Source organism: Kogia breviceps, chromosome 13 (genome assembly GCF_026419965.1).
Source record: "Kogia breviceps isolate mKogBre1 chromosome 13, mKogBre1 haplotype 1, whole genome shotgun sequence".
NCBI classification, from domain to species: Eukaryota; Metazoa; Chordata; class Mammalia; order Artiodactyla; family Physeteridae; genus Kogia; species Kogia breviceps.
In genome coordinates, this window is record NC_081322.1 from 20,506,182 (window position 1) to 20,523,580 (window position 17,399).

Here is a 17,399-nt window from a genome sequence, read left to right on the forward strand (position 1 = left end):
TTAGGGAGAGGGTTAAGGCACATGAGGGAGGAGGATGTTGAACAAACAAACAATCTGTTTAAAAAAAAAAAAATTAGGTCTGGTTGGTTCTGTGTCCCAGAAGCGGGGAGTAACTTCTTGTCTTTTCCTCTGCCCGGCACCAAAGAACTAATCCAGTACTCAGGGTACTACTACAGGTTATGATATAAGGAGTTAATAAGCCCTTGTGAAAATATTTCTTAACTCATAAACGTTAGGAATACGATATATGTGGGTATATTAAATGAATTAATAAGTATAATTAATTATACTTAATGAATTATGAATTATATTATACACTATATACTAAATATAATTAATGAATTATATTTTTACTATATTTTCATTAGTAATCTCTTGGAAAAATACAGACTAAGTTCCAAACTTTGTTCAGTTTGTTCAATAGAAGACCCCCTGTTCTGAATATAGTCAATGAGTTGTGAGCTAAAGAAGATATGGGGATATATGTATATGTATAGCTGATTCACTTTGTTATAAAGCAGAAACTAACATACCATTGTAAAGCAATTATACTCCAATAAAGATGTTTAAAAAAAAAGAATACTGGGCTTCCCTGGTGGCGCAGTGGTTGAGAATCCGCCTGCTGATGCAGGGGACACGGGTTCGTGCCCTGGTCCGGGAAGATCCCACATGCCGCGGAGCGGCTGGGCCCGTGAGCCATGGCCGCTGAGCCTGAGCGTCCGGAGCCTGTGCTCCACAACGGGAGAGGCCACAACAGTGAGGCCCGCATACCACAAAAAAAAAAAAAAAAAAAAAAAAAAGAATACTTTGGGAAGAAATACCAATAAATAACACCCTCTATGGAGTTTCCTAGGGCTGCTCCAACAAATTACTATAAATTTGGTGGCATAAAATGACAAAAAATGTATTGCCTCACCATTCAGGAGGCCAGAAGTTTGAAATCAACGTGTCATCAGGGCTATACACCCTCTGAAGGCTCTTCCAACTTCTGGTGGCTCCCAGCCCTCCTTGGCATTCTTTGGCTTTTAGCTGCTTCACTCCATCCTCTGCCTCTATCTTCACATGGGGTCTTCTCTGTGTCTTCTCCATCCAAATCCCCCTCTTCTCTCCTCTATAAAGACACCAATGATTGTTTGCAAGGCAGAAGTAGAGACACAGATGTAGAGAACAAACGTATGGACACCAAGGGAGAAAAGCAGCAGGAGGGTAGGGTGGTGGTGTGATGAATTGGGAGATTGGGATTGACATATATACACTAATATGTATAAAGTAGATAACTAATAAGAACCTGCTGTATAAAAAATAAATAAATAAACAATGTACTACTAATACCAAAGAAAAAGACACCAACGATTGGATTTAGGGCCCACCCTAAATCCAGGATGACTTCATCTCGAGATCCCTAAATTAATTTCATCCACCAAGACCCTGTTTCCAAATAAGGAACATTCTGAGGTTCCAGATGGACATGAGTTTGGGGGAAACACTATTAACCCACGACACCCTCCAACCGTGAAGCCACTAAACGTGAATATAGAAGTGAGATGAGTCATCTACAGGAGTTCCCCATTGAGAATGAGGTGCTTCCTACGACTCATACAGGGAGAGCAATACCTTCTAAATCTCTTCTAAATCTCTGCGTACTATAAATGATTTACATGATTGAGATTTGTGTCTACACAGGAAGATAGGGATGTTCGAGGCCAGAGCAGGGGAAGTCTGCAAGCCTCGTGGTAATTTTGGGTACCATCCCAGAAAGAGGAGGTTTGATTATAATTATCATTATCAGTTAACTAGAAGAGAATTTCTCAAGTTGATTTGCAAGAAAAAGTACATCTGTGGGATGTTAGTAGAATTAAGTCTCAACAGTCACACAATTGCATTTGGGAGGAGACAAGCTAAGCACCTGCCCTGGTCCCAAGGTGGCCTCACCACAGGGAGTGTCTGGGAGCAACTTCCTAAGCAGCCAGCTGTGCTCTCTCCACCACCCCACCCTCCTCCCGTGGCCCCCTCTACTCCTGCAAACACGCACACACTCCACACGTTGACAAACGCTTAACAAGAGACTGAAAATGTCCAAGTGTTTAGTCTCTTTCCATCAGGCAACTGAAGGAAGCAGCTGTTCTCCTAAGAGAATACGACTCACCCAAATATATAATTAAATTACAGAATCTACTTCAAATCATACAATGAACTTCTCGAATAACTTAGAAATCTTAAAAATGGCATTTGAAAAAGTGGGTGTGCTCTGAAGCATTCTGAAGTTCCACCTGTTTAAAGATTCACTAAAGGCAAAAGAGATTTCTAGAGGTACCTCATTTAAAAGTTGGAACTCTGGGCTTTTTGCACACATACACGTGCACGCTTGCACCTGCACCATACACTCCTGGCCTGATGCCACACTCACCTCCTGACTGCCAGGCACACTATTTACAAGCAGGAGGAATTGGGCAGGAGTGAGACATGATCAAAACCCCCAATATTTACTAAAAATCCATCACATTTGGGCGCACCTCTAAATATCCAGAGTCTTCTCAATCATCCTCACAATTGAGACCCATTCTCATCATGACCCTAAATAATCCCCAGCAACCTGAAGCCATCCCCTTCTGGCAGAGTTAGAGCAGAGACAAATTAACCATTAGTGGTTAGTTGATCAAGTAACCTGATAGCCAGGTGGGATGTGTTTCATAAAATAAGTTGCAGGGTGGGGGACAGGAGGGAGATAGACATTCTAGGCTCTAAATAAATGTTTGTTGGGTGCATGGATGGACAAATGGATGGATAACTATCCCAGGAAGACAGAATAAGGTTGTTTAAACTTTCAAGGATATGATAAAGTGGTTAATGAGCTCTGCCTTGGGCCACAACTTACACGTTTACTTTTTATAAAGTGAGACTAGGCTTAACTGTTAATTACCAAAACCCTCAGCTAATAGGAACAATATATGTCTTCGGTTTCAACAAGTCATTATGTGTGTGTACACTCATGACTTCTATTTGTATGCATATTGCTATTCCTTAAAATATGACCATTAGAATGGGCATCATCAAAAAATCTACAAACAATAAATGCTGGAGAGGGTGTGAAGAAAAGTGAACCCTCTTGCACTGTTGGTGGGAATGTAAACTGATACAGTCATTATGGAAAACAGTATGGAGGTTCCTCAAAAAACTAAAAATAGAATTACCATATGACCCAGCAATCCCACTACTGGTCATATACCCTGAGAAAAACATACTTCAAAAAGACACATGCACCCCAGTGTTCATTGCAGCACTATTTACAATAGCCAGGTCATGGAAGCAACCTAAATGTCCATTGACAGACAAATGGATAAAGAAGATGTGGTACATATATACAATGGAATATTACTCAGCCATAAAAAAGGAACAAAATTGGGTCAGCTGTAGAGACATGGATGGACCTAGAGACTGTCATAAAGAGTGAAGTAAGTCAGAAGGAGAAAAACAAATATCGTATATTAACGCATATATGTGGAATCTAGAAAAACAATACAGATGAACTGGTTTGCAAGGCAGAAATAGAGACACAGATGTAGAGAACAAACACATGGACACCAAGCGGGGGAAGAGGGGTTGGGATAAATGGGGAGATTGGGATTGACATATATACACTAATATTTATAAAACAGATTAACTAATGAAAAAATAAAATAAAATAAAACTGCAAAAAGAAAAAAAAAAGATGAGTAAGATCCAAGATACCTCCAAATTTCAGAAAGTTACCTCTAACTTGATAACCTCTAAGAATACTTGATAGCTGGTTCCTTACTATTAACTAAGCTAAAAATATCTTAAACTCATACTCACAAATTCAAAAAGGCACTGAGCACTACTCTTTCCGCGCTTTGGGCAAGTGGTATAACAGATTTCCAGGTCACAAAGCCAAGGCCGGGGGGCCGCTGGGGGTGTGGGTTCTGACTCTGGGTGTGTGATTTGGGGCAGGTGGCTTTAGCCTTTCTGGATCTCAGTCTCCTCACTAGCAGAATACGGTGTGGTCGATTAGAATAACTTCTTAAATTAGATTTTAAAGTATTTCTGTAGAGTGAAAATAAAAAGTAGTGTAATAACTATCATGTACCTAAAAAACCAAGCTTCACAAATATATTGGTAACCCTTTGAACTGGGCTCATCAAAAAGGCCCAGACTTATAAAACGTGGCCCGGGGTGAAACCAGCCCTGAGGGACTCATGTGCCTACAGCTGGCAATTACAGAAACAGGATTCTAGACGGAGATCTGCCATTTGGAACTGGGGTTTTGCAAGGGCACAGACACCTGGCCAAGAGGTGACTAAAAGGGTGTTCAAATGGCGCTCTGGACTTCAGCTGAGAACAAAGAATATTATGTGCCACCCTTTCTAAAGAGGTACAGGGTCATCAAGGCCGCACTTGCTGAGGGTGTCCCAAAATATATTCAGCCATTTAAGTCCATCAACCTCCAGGCTATAAAAGAAAGAGCTAAAGATTCTTTAAGAAGATTGGCAGAGAAGACCCGTGGGCAAAGAGATGTCAGAGGACTGAGCTTCCTCCTCTCAGAAGGGGTCCTGTGTCTCCCTCACCCACTCCAAGAGTGGGCAGGTCCAGCTTCCACAGAGAGCTTGGCCTGAGCCCCTGAAGCCTAGGGGACACACTGACAGGTAAAGGCGAAAGTGGCTGTGCTGCCCTGGTGGTCAAGGGAGGGAGGGGAGGGAACCTTGCTGAGAGCAGCTGACAGTAGGTGATGTGTTTCCATGGCCAGAAGGGACCTTGGGAATAGAGCAGGGCTTGCGGCATCTAGAGGGAACCCCATCCAAGAGCTCCATCTGCCTGGGCTGGGAGACCTCAACAGAAAGGCCCTGTGCCAGGGGCACTGCCAGAAGCACAGCAGAGGATGGCGCCAGACAAAGGCACAGTAGGAGGGTCCCTCACGGGGGAGATGCTCCAAGTAGCCCAGATGTGCCCCACATCACATGGGCATCTGCTCAGCCAGAGGGCACCAGCCCAAACCGCAAACTGAGCCTGTCAGATCCAATTTCTCTGCCTTGACCTCTCCTTCCCTCCCCTGCTTCGTGTGGGTGTGTGTGTGCACGCGCGTGCACGCGTGCAGCTGTCTCTATGCTCAAGGGACAGCAGAGAGTAAGGAAGAGGAGAGGCTGACACCAGAAGTGTCCGAGCCTGTAGGTCCAGGTACAAGACATGGTGAGGGGTGCTTGAAGGACACGTTAAAGCTTTTGTTTAGATCAGATTGAGTTTTTAAAGAACTTTTAAAGGTATTAAATTTTTAATACCTAGAAGTGACAGCAAAAGCTCTGAAATCTGCCCAAAATATCATCCAGAGATAGAAAAAGATTTCCATACACAGATGTGAAAAAAGTGGTGTCAGAACATAAAAGTATTTCGTGAGATCTACCCCACCGAGCCCAGCCGGGACATAAATATTTTGCCACGTTGTCCTCAGATCCTTCTTTTCAATAAATAAAACTTAACAAAGTCCCCTTTTTCTGATGCCATTTATCCCCCTCCCTCCCCAGGAGCTACCTCCATCCTGAAGTTGGTGTGTTTCATTTCTGCCTGTGTTTTTATTTTTTCATAATGTAATTATGTATTTGAAAACAGTATATGGTGTTTGTTGGAAATTTTTGGCATGTTGTCTAAGGTCTTTTGTAACTATAATTCTACAGTACAGTTCAGCTTTTTTATTTTAGTAAAATAACAAGTGAAGGGACCACTTAAATTCTCTCTCTACACTTATGTCTCATTGATCATGAATGAAATACTGCAGCTCATGACATGATAATACAGAGGAGTTCGGTCTGAGCAATTGGCTAGGCTAAATTAAATGCAGCAAAGCAAGGCAAAGGGTGCACTGGAAAGAAATCACAGTGCAGACACAGAAGGCACCCAGAAGAGGGCGACATCATCTAATAAAAAGAGTTCAGATGCAGGTTGGAGGCTTCGGACAACTGGATCATTAGGAGAGGCCTCTAACAGAACTTTTAAGCGCTAGCAGGTACATTAGGAAACACAAGCCTGATCATGTGAATTATTTGCCCATGTGAATTATTTGCCCATGTACTAGAAGGTACATTAGGAAACACAAGCCTGATCATGTGAATTATTTGCCCAAGGTCACAAAGCTAGTTAATGTTTACTATCTCTGCCTTCCAGTTCAGCACTCTGGGAGGTCTGTTAGCGGTCCTGTGAAGGATGCAGCAGACACAAGAAATCAGATTAGCCTAAATCGGGTCATGAGTGATATTTATACTTATGATTGATTCCTTGTGCCAGTTTTAAGCCCTTATCATGTTCAACTGAACACTTTGTTCATCATGAAGACGACGTTAAGGCATGAGGAAAGAACCAGAGATGAAAAATTTACACACTGATAAAATTATAAAACCGTGCTGAAGCAGGGGTATTTTTTTTTTTTTTTTTTTTTTTTTTTTTTTTTTTTTTTTTTTTTTTTTGGTGGTACGTGGGCCTCTCACTGCTGTGGCCTCTCCCTTTGCGGAGCACAGGCTACGGACGCGCAGGCTCAGCGGCCATGGCTCACGGGCCCAGCCGCTCCACGGCATGTGGGATCCTCCCGGACCGGGGCACGAACCCGTGTCCCCTGCATCGGCAGGCAGATTCCCAACCACTGCGCCACCAGGGAAGCCCAGCAGGGGTATTTTTAACCACCCCGCAAAAAGAAACTTTAAGTTCTAATCATTTATATTTGCTCTGAGCACATGTTGATAATGTTTGTGTGAAACTGTTAGAATGATGTCAAAGGTACATTCTGTTGAGATAGAAGCATTAGACAGATTAGGATGCTTTATGCTGAAGCCACAAAGAAAGCATCGCAGTAGCCAACACTATAAACCAGGGCTCAGCAAATAGGCTTACAGCCTATTTGTGCAATGAGTTTTATTGGAACACAGCAATGCCCGTTTGTTTACACATCATCTGTGGCTGCTTTCGAGCAGTTGGGTCATTGCCACAGAGTGTCATGGTCTCTTCAATTTGGGCTCTTAGCTTGCAAAGCCTAAAATACATATACTACCTGGTCTTTTACAGGAAATGTTTGCCGACCCCTCCTATAAAGCAATGCCATCCAATAAAACTCTCCATGATGATGAAAATGTTCTATATCTACACCATCCAATATGGCAGCCACTGGCCACATGTGGCCACTGATTCTCAGGGGTGGAGGCTTATGGGGGTTCTGATGCCTCTGTGATTATTACCGTCTCCTTGATTATCCTCCCCAGACTCGAGCTTGGAGAAGCAAGGGGTACCCCTGTAAACCATCACAAATCACTTAGCAACTTCTGCAACACTTATTTGGGGGTTTCCGTTTGACTCCTGAAGTCACAGTAAATACATTATAAAGCTTTTTCATTCCCAAAGTTAATTTTCCTGGAAAATAACTGTTGAACATGGATATTTTCCCACAAGACTCATTGGGTTTTAATTTTGAGCTCCAAAACAAATGCCAGTGAAAACTATATCACTATTAGAAAGTGCTTTCCATTTTCAAACCTTAGCTATGTTATTTTTAACAACTCTAGGTTTCAAATTCTTTACCTGTAACATAAAAAGCCAGAGCCCTGCAGTCTCGGGTACCACAATTTCTGGGATTCTGGGATTTCTGCTTTTTGAGCTTAGAAATTTGGGAAAAGTCCACACCACAGTATAAAAAGACACCCAAACTCAGAGTCTAAAACTGTCACTGACTGATGAGAGTGGATTCTCAGAGGATGCTTCATAGGATTTAGCTCTACCTTTTTAAAGGCTGGAGGTGATTGCAAAGTGTACTGTTGGACTTGGAAGAGGAAGATATTGATCATTGCCAAATGGCCTGAAGAATCTGTAGAAAAGCCAGAAAAGTGATGATAGTCTAGGGGAAAACAGAAAAGAGGAAGGGGAACCCCTTCCCAAAGCATCCACTCAGATGAAACAGGCTCTGATGCAGGAAACCAGATATCCTGGGCCGGTCAGATTCGCCTTCTCCATCCACATCAGAGCCTGATTGAAAGACTATCAAACACAGACTAAAGACATGGCCATGTCAGATAACAAGGGTCTTCTATCCCTGCAGCGGAGTTTTCAAAAGGATTTAATGCATACTTTGTCAATGAAAACCTGGAGGTCAACCCGACAGAGATTTCAATTAGACAACCACATCCCCGAGACTATTCCATTCTGAAGTGGAGAGGGGGAAGTTAGTGAACTGAATCATATAGTAAGGCAACTTTATTCTTTTTTGACATGAGTTTAACAAAAAAAATAATGATTTTATGGGCAGTTTGCAATAGGTTTATAATAATAAATCCCTGAAATTTTACACAAACTATGATAATAAGCACTGTATATGCTGGGGGTTTTTTTTTCCCTGTAATGGGATTTCTTAGCTTTCAACAGAATCTTTCACAGGGGTTCACAATCCATAAAAAGCTGACAATCCCTGGTGGTGGTGGGAGAGGAGTTGCTGAACCACCATCAGGAAAAGTTATTAATAAGGGGAGTCAGTGTTCTTCGCAGCTGAAATAACCAGAAAGGCCAGCTGTGAATGTGGGTAATCTGTGATTGGTGGCTATTTGGTAGAATTTTATTAACTAGTTATTTAGTATTGAACTACCAAGGGAATGGGGTTTGAGCTAATCTTGAGAGGGTTACTGATAGCAAATGGACCATATCTGGGATGCAGTATATGATTCCGAATGCCAAGACCTGTACAAATTAAAGTGCTGTGGACCAGAATCCAGAAATCTTCCACTGCAGAACAGAATGAAAGTCTTGACATTGATTTAAGTCAATCTTTTTCGTACTATCACATAGGACATAAATTAAAACCTCTTTTCTTATCTGCAAGACAGACACATAGTAGGAAATCAATGGGTGATGATGTGATAGTGGTGGAGGTGATGCAGGTGATGTCATTTATTGAAAGAGTTCAGAGGGGAGATAGATGGGTTATTATTTTGACCTGGAACAAGTCTCCCCAGCCCAACCATATCTTATCCATGCTAAACACCTTCTTCATAGAACCTTCTCAAAGACTCATGGGATTTCAAGTGTTCATACTGAAAGGAATGTTAGAAATCATTGACTCCAATGCTCCTGTTTTGTTTTGGTTTGGGTTTTTTGCTTGTTTGTTTTGATATGTTGTGTTTCATTTTTATTCTTTTTTTAAAAAGACTTTAGGGACTTCCCTGGTGGTCCAGTGGTTAAGAATCCGTCTTCCAATGCGCAGGACGCAGGTTCGATCCCTGGTTGGGTAACTAAGATCCCACATGCCACGGGGCAACGAAGCCGGCGCGCTGCAACTAGAGAGAAGCCCGCGCACCGTGAGGAAGAGCCCGCATGCTGCAACTAAGACCCTACACAGCCAAAAATAAAGTAAATAAATAAATAGATAAATGTTTTTTTAAAAAAAGACTTAAGTTTTTACAGCAGTTTTGTTCACTGCGAAACTGAGAGGAAGGTACAGAGATGTCCTATGAAGTATCCCCTGCCACCACACATGCATAGCTTTCCCCTTTCTTAACATCCCTCACCAGAGTGAGGCCTTTGCTACAACTGATACGTCTACATTGATGTAGCACCCAAAGTCCATAGTGTACACTAGGGTTCACTTGGTATTGTATATTCTATGTGTTTGGGCAAATGTATAATGACACATATCTACCATCATAGGATTGTGAAGAGTAGTTCCACTGCCCTAAAATTGCTCTTTGCTCTGCCTATTAATGCCACCCCTTGTCCCCCAAACTCTGGTAACCACTGATCTTTCTACTGTCTCCATATTTTGCCTTCTCCAGAATGCCATCTAGTTGGAATCATATTGGCTTCTTTCACCTATTAATATCCATAGCTTGATAGCACATTTCTTTTTAGCACTGAATAATATTCCATTGTTTGGAGGTACCACAGCTGATTTACCCACTCACCTACTGAAGGACATCTTGGTTGCTTCTAAGACTTGGCAGTTATGAATAAAGCTCCTATAAACATCTGTGTGTAGGTGTTTGTGTAGACTTAAGTTTTCAACTCCTTTGGGTAAATACCAAGGAGTATGACTGTTGGATCATATGCAATGCTCCTGTTTTTTTTGTTTCTTTTGTTTTTTTTGTTTTTGCGGTACGAGGGCCTCTCACTGCTGTGGCCTCTCCCGTTGCGGAGCACAGGCTCCGGACGCGCAAGCTCAGCGGCTGTGGCTCACGGGCCCAGCCGCTCCACGGCATGTGGGATCTTCCCGCAGCGGGGCACGAACCCGCGTCCCCTGCATCGGCAGGCGGACTCTCAACCACTGCGCCACCAGGGAAGCCCCAATGCTCCTGTTATAATAGACGTGGAAAGTGATTAAAGGAACTATCTCAGAGTTAAAGGCAGCCTTCCACATCACTCCTCCCTCCTCTACCCCCAAACAACCACAGTCTTTACAATTCACCTGGACATCATCCACAGTCTGCTCTGTGACACCTTTTCTAATAAGCAGATGTTGAGAGCTTTTGCTTTCATTTGCCTTTCATTTCACCCTCGGTGGTTAAGCCTTACTTGCAACTTTTAGATTAAATTTTCTGAGGGCTTTGCTCTGAGCACTCAGGAACTGTGTGCTAACGTGATTCACTCCCAGCTGTCTAGGCGAAAACAAAAAAGAGGATGGGGAACCCCTTCCCAAAGCATCCACTCAGATGAAACGGGCTCTGATGCAGGAAACCATGCACAATGCATGGAGTATGTGCTTGTTATCAAGAACATTTATTCAGATTTTCAGAACTTCAGACACATCCCTATTAGTATGAATCACTAAGCTGCTTGTTTGCCAATAATGTGCACTAGAAATGTACATTTGAATGCATAATATTTGATTCTAATAAGACCAAACATGAGGAGTATGGTTTTCTCTTTAAGAAAAGAAAAACAAATTAAAAAGGCTGAAACCATTTTGGAAAAACCCTGGCACTGTTGCTAGTTGCTATAAGTCCAAAGTTTGTTCACCTCACATCTACTGCACACACACTCCTTCCCTTTTCCAAGTAAAACCAGGGTGTGTCTCAACTAGAAGAAAAGTACAACAGATATCAAATGCTACAATCTTTTTTGTTTAAGGTTGCATTCCCCTGCCGCCCCGCCGTTATGAATGCAATTGGTACCTACTAACATCATGGCTTGTTTGACTGGACACCTATATAGAGACCTTTCCCTTGGGGGAGCGCCGTGTCCCTGAGTTACAGACACCAAAAGTCTATTATCCAACCCCTGGATTTTTTGACGGAAAGCTCATTAATATTCATTCATTGTTCTTCACAAATAATCACCATGCAGATTACTTTAAAAACTAGCATCAATGGGTAGAAATAACAACAAAATTTTAGTTCAATAAAGGAAGAATGTCTCAGAATTCAGAGCTGTTAAAAAATCAAATAGTCGCGTTCATGCACAACCACGTTGAGGGATATTCTGCAAAACCTCTGGTCAGGGCTCTTCAAATATGTCAATGTCAGGAAAGAAAAAAAAGTAATAAGCAGAGAAATTGTTTTGTATTAAAGGAAATTACATCAACTGAATTAACTACAGGCTAGATTAAAGGAAATACAATGCAAAATATTTTGTCAAATACTGATTTGACCAAAAAAAAAAAAAGCCATAAGGAAACCATTATCAGGAAAATTGGAGAAACAAGTATAGATACACAGTTCACGTTAAATAACAGAAGTGTATCAGTGTTACATTTCCTGGGGGTCGTGATGTGTACATCAGTTCCCCAAGGTCATAGGAAGGAGGGAGGATCAGAACTCAGCCGTCTGGCTCCAGAGCATCCTAACAGTTTCCTGTCATAAGGTGTTTATACAAAGACTATCAATCACCAGTAGTAAAATTATCAATTCAACTCACCTAGCCAGGGAACGCTTCACTACTGGCTACCCAGGTGTAGCGACCTCATTTTGGAAAGAATGAGGAGAAAGGAGGCTTCATAGGCAGGAACAAATATGCATTAAAGATTTATTCTGTGCCAGGCATTAGGTCGTGCACTTCCACACATTATCTCATTTAATCTGTCAGTAGAGCATTAAAAGGAAAGAAGGGCTTCCCTGGTGGCACAGTCGTTAAGAATCCGCCTGCCAATGCAGGGGACACGGGTTCAAGCCCTGGTCCTGGAAGATCCCACGTGCCGCGGAGCAACTAAGCCCGTGCGCCACAACTACTGAGCCTGTGCTCTAGAGCCTGCAAGCCACAACTACTGGAGTCCGTGTGCCTAAAGCCTGTGCTCTGCAACAAGAGAAGCCACCGAAACGAGAAGCTCACACACCGCAACGAAGAGTAGTCCCTGCTCGCCACAACTAGAGAAAGCCGCGCACAGCAACGAAGAACCAAAGCAGCACCCCCCCAAAAAAAAATTCAAAAAAAAAAAGGAATGAAAAACTTATCCTGTTAGGCAATAAATTAGTGCTACACGGAGGCAGGAGATAGATGGGCCCAGGTTGAACAGCCAGAGTTCGTCCCCTTGGACAGATGCTCTAAAATAGCAGGAGAGAGGAGAAGCTGAGTCCTGCCCAAATAAGAAATAAAAGACCACATATTCCTCAGTCTCAAAGTCAAGGAGACCTTCTTGACTACACATGCGCAGAAAGGCTCCCCAGAGGTCAAAAGGGGTGGGGTGTCACCTCATAGTAACTGATGCCAACTACCCATAGGCCTCTTCGCTAGAATCCATCTTGGCTAAGAGAGGCGCACGCACACAGGGGAGGACCCTGAGATAAACCAAATACAGACTCAGAACCAGACAAAGCAAGATGACCGGCCAGAGGAAACCTGGAAGAAATGCCCCATAAAAGTGATTCAGACTATCACAAGGGCGCAATTCTTTCTGAGCCCGCCCGTGTGTCTATCCACACGTACTCTTTCTCCTCCTAATAAACGCTTTATTTGTTTCACTACTTTCCACCTCTATGTGGAAATTCATTTCTACACAGCTGACAGGCCAGGGCCTTGTCACTGGCCACTGGTGCCAGGTGGTCTAGTGGCTAGGATTCGGCACTCTCACTGCTGCAGCCTGACTTCAGTCTCTGGCAGGCAACCGAAACCCTGCTTCAGGCCAAGGCCACCCGAGATCATATTAACCTAGAAACAAAAATGGTTGCTCCCTGCAAGAGGGAAGGACTTCACGACACTCAAAGGAGACAAAATCCCTAACTCTCTGTGCACACTCAACCACCATGCAGCAGCCTCACTGCTTCACTCGTGCTGTCTCGCTGGGCTTGTCCTCTGAAGATGGTGTGTCTTGCCGTTTTCCTCAGGCCTGTTGTCTCCAGACCACCTTACGAGCCTTGGACAACTGGCACTGAGCTCTGATCTGCCCCCCTCCCTCCATAGCACTGAGTAGATGCCCTGATCCCTGGAGCTGCTCCCCGTACACTTATTGAAAGAAATTGCAGTCAGAGAAGGCAGAAGGAGACCTTAGTGGAGGATGTGGGAATAGCATTCCCCAGGAAGCACCCCACAAAATTACCTCAGCTTTAATTGCTTAATTGGAGCAATGGTATTTAACAACTTAATTAAGTTATTCAAGTGTACCCCAGGAGGCCCTGTAGCATATTTTCCTGCTGCAAAGCTAAAAGAACTTTTCATGACTTAATTGAAAACATGTTCCTCAACTTAAGAGCTGCTTTGGTGCAGCTCTGAATCTAAATGCAACTCATGAATTCTACCAGGGGTTCATCTAGGCCTGTTGATTCTGGGGCTTAATTTTTTCATAGGTTGGTGGAGCCACCTGAGGATATTCTTAGACTTGTCCATGTTTTTCTTCCGTGAGCTAGGTCTGGACTAATCCCCCTTGCCTCGCTCTTACATTTCCTAGAGGGCATTTAGCTTCAACCAGTAATAGGTTAGCCAGTGTGCAATTTCAGGTTTGGGGGAGCTGGAGACTGTTAGATTTGAATCACATGTAATTCTCTCAAGCACTACAATTAAACCTACTTATAAAAGTATGTTAATAGGCTTCCCTGGTGGCACAGTGGTTGAGAGTCCACCTGCCGATGCAGGGGACACGGGTTCGTGCCCTGGTACGGGAAGATCCCACATGCCGCGGAGCGGCTGGGCCCGTGAGCCATGGCCGCTGAGCCTGCACGTCCAGAGCCTGTGCTCCGTAATGGGAGAGGCCACAACAGTGAGAGGCCCGTGTACTGCAAAAAATATATATATATATATATGTTAATAATACAATGTCATTAACACTGACATGTCACAGCACACATACAAAAACATATAATGTCACAACATCTTTCACTGTTGCCAAAGACTTAAAAACTAAAATTCTAAATGTGGACTTGATGACATTCAGTTTTCTTTACCTTAGCCTTTGACTTTTGGAATATTTCTTTTCCTAGGAATTATAAGTGGGGCGGGTAGAACTGTAACAAACTAGAACAGGTTATTTCACGTCCCTGATCTCATAAGCCTGGAGTCAGTAATGTTTGAACTGAAATCACAAGGGGAAGAGGAAGTCACTAGGGGATGGGGAATGGGGATATGGAAGGGACAAGAAGGGCATTTCAGGGAATGTAAACAATATAAATAATGGTCCTGTGGCACTTCCTTCAAGACGTCAGTTGATTAGATGCAGGAATCTCCAGCCTCATTCAAAATACAAAGGAAATAAAAATATTTATAATATTGTAATATATATATTGTTGTTTCATGTTAAAGATACAGCTGAGCCCAAAAGAAATGGACATCTTCATATGCCAGAAATGAAGAGGGGACACATCACCATGAATATATGCAGTTTTTAAAACCACATAGTCCTTGGAAGAAACTGGACCTGATATATATCTTAAGGGCTGGCAAGTTCATACCTTTGTGACAAAGGAATTTAAGCCTCAGTCCCCACATACATCAAGGGGTAGGAATGGGCATTCTGCTTAGCACTGACGGTCCAAAAATGTGCTGAAAAGCTCATAAACATTACCTGAAAATCTTCTTCAACATGCCCAGCGTTTCAGGAAGAAGTGAACTGACTTTCTCAAGCTCTCAGAGACAGAGATTTCAAAAGCCACTTCCACATACAGAGAGGTTTGAATGTTGAGCATGTACCAGTACAGAACCAGCCACCTTTCCATTACCAGTGCAATTTGGAAATCTGGAGCTGAGAACCTAGTGTCAAAGTTGGTTCGCAAGCAGTGGACTCAGTAGGACTTGGGCAAGGGCAATGGTGAACCCTGTCATCAAGAGAACTCTCTAACCCAGGTCATGGAGAGAATTCCCTCCAAAGATAACTCTTCCTGAAGATGAACTTGTAGACCTAAATTATAAAACACATGAGAAAATACAAAGCAAAAAGGGAAAGTCTAAAGACCCCAAAATGGAAGAATTTACGCTTAATAATGAGTATTGTTAAATAGATTTTCAGCTGAGTATTTTAATTGTACAAAGAGAAAAAAGGAAATGTAAATACAACTTTTTAAAAGGTACAGAATAAACAAGAACAGGTTGACTTGAAAATGAACCAACTAGAAATTTCTAAATGTGAAAGACATAGTAGTCAAAATAGAAAGATTCATTACACTGGCTAAATAATAGACTAGACTTGGATGAAGAAATAATTCATGAATTGGAATATAGATCTGAGGCATCCAGAAAACAGTATAGACAGAAAAAGAGGTGAAAAATATGAAACAGAAGTTAGGAATACGGCAGCTAGAATGAAAAGTTCTAACCTATGTTTAACAGATGCTCTAGAATAAAAGAATAAGGAGATTTTTTTTTAATTTATTTATTTATTTATTTTTGGCCGTGTTGGGTCTTCGTTTCTGTGCGAGGGCTTCCTCCAGTTGCGGCGAGCGGGGGCCACTCTTCATCGCGGTGCGCAGGCCTCTCACTATCGCAGCCTCTCCCATTGCGGAGCACAGGCTCCAGACGCACAGGCTCCAGACGCACAGGCTCAGTAGTTATGGCTCACGGGCCTAGTTGCTCCACGGCATGTGGGATCTTCCCAGACCGGGGCTCGAACCCGTGTCCCCTGCATTGGCAGGCGGATTCTCAACCACTGCGCCACCAGGGAAGCCCAAAAGAATAAGGAGATTTGGGAAGAGGAACTTTTGAGGTAACAGTGGAGAATTTTCCAGATTTGAAGAAAGTTATGAGATGTCAGATGAAAATGCACAAAACTGAACAAAATAAATAAAAACAAAGGTTTATCTACTGCCAAACCATCCACAATAAACAGAAAATCTTGGAAGCGCCTGGAGAGAAAAGATAGGTTACCTGAAAAGGATCAACAATAAGACAGAATACTTTTCATCAGCAACCATATATGCCAGAGACAATGGCTGAATATCTTTAAAATGATGAAGGAAAATAATTGTCAGTCTAGAGTTTTATATCTGGCTTAATGATAAGAATTTAGAGGAAATAAAAGTACACAAAGGCAAGGAGGTAACTTTCCAGAGACCTTCACTGGATAAGCCTACTGAAGGATACACTCCCACAAAATGGAAATGAGTAGCCTACACAAAGCCAAGGTTAAAACAGAAACAAAAACAAAAAGAGAGAGAGAGAGAAAGAAAGAGAGAGAGAGAGAGAGAGAGAGAAAGAAAGAAAGAAAGAGAGAGAGAGAAAGAAAGAAAGAAAAAGAGGAAGGAAGGAAGGAAGGGAAGAAAGAGAAAGAAAGAAAGAAAGAAAGAAAGAAAGAAAGAAAGAAAGAAAGAAAGAAAGAAAGAAAGAAAGAAAGAAAGAAAGAAAGAAAGAAAGAGAAGAAAGGAAGGAAGGGAAGGGAAGAAGGAAGGAAGAAAGAAAGTTATAAGTTGTTGAGAAATATTTAAAACAAAAGCTTCTCCCAACCCAGAAAACTTCTTCCCAAAGATAGAAGAGAAAGAAAAAATATATTATTGAATAATCATTAAACAAGAGTGTGATGCTGATCACAGGCAATATCTTTGCTGGAGATTGCAAAGACAGAAGAAAATCTTACTTTTTTTGTAAAGTTAAGTAGATACAACCCATTACATTCGTATTTTCAAGAAGAGATTATTAAGCTTATTTTGTCCTTATGATTAGAAATAGGGTTTGCCATTTAGAGTCAGGGGACCGCTGAAGTTAGGCCCATTTTCTCCCTGGTTATTAGCACCTGGGTTCCAGAGGCATTTTTGTCTCTGAAGTCTTGTGACCCCAAAATCATATCTTGAAGTGATTAGCCTCTCCCCTTGCTCAAAAAGCCATTCAAGTTTAAATGTTCAAATTTGTATGTTCAACTCGGATGTTCAAAGCATTTTAGATCAGTAGTCAGGACATATCTTCCCCGTCCTGAATGTGCCATTAATGAGCTGTGAGAACCCACGCAAGTTATCTCCTCTCTGGTATGAATGTAAAATGAGGGAGCGACGCTGAATAATTCCTGGCCCCTCAGCTCT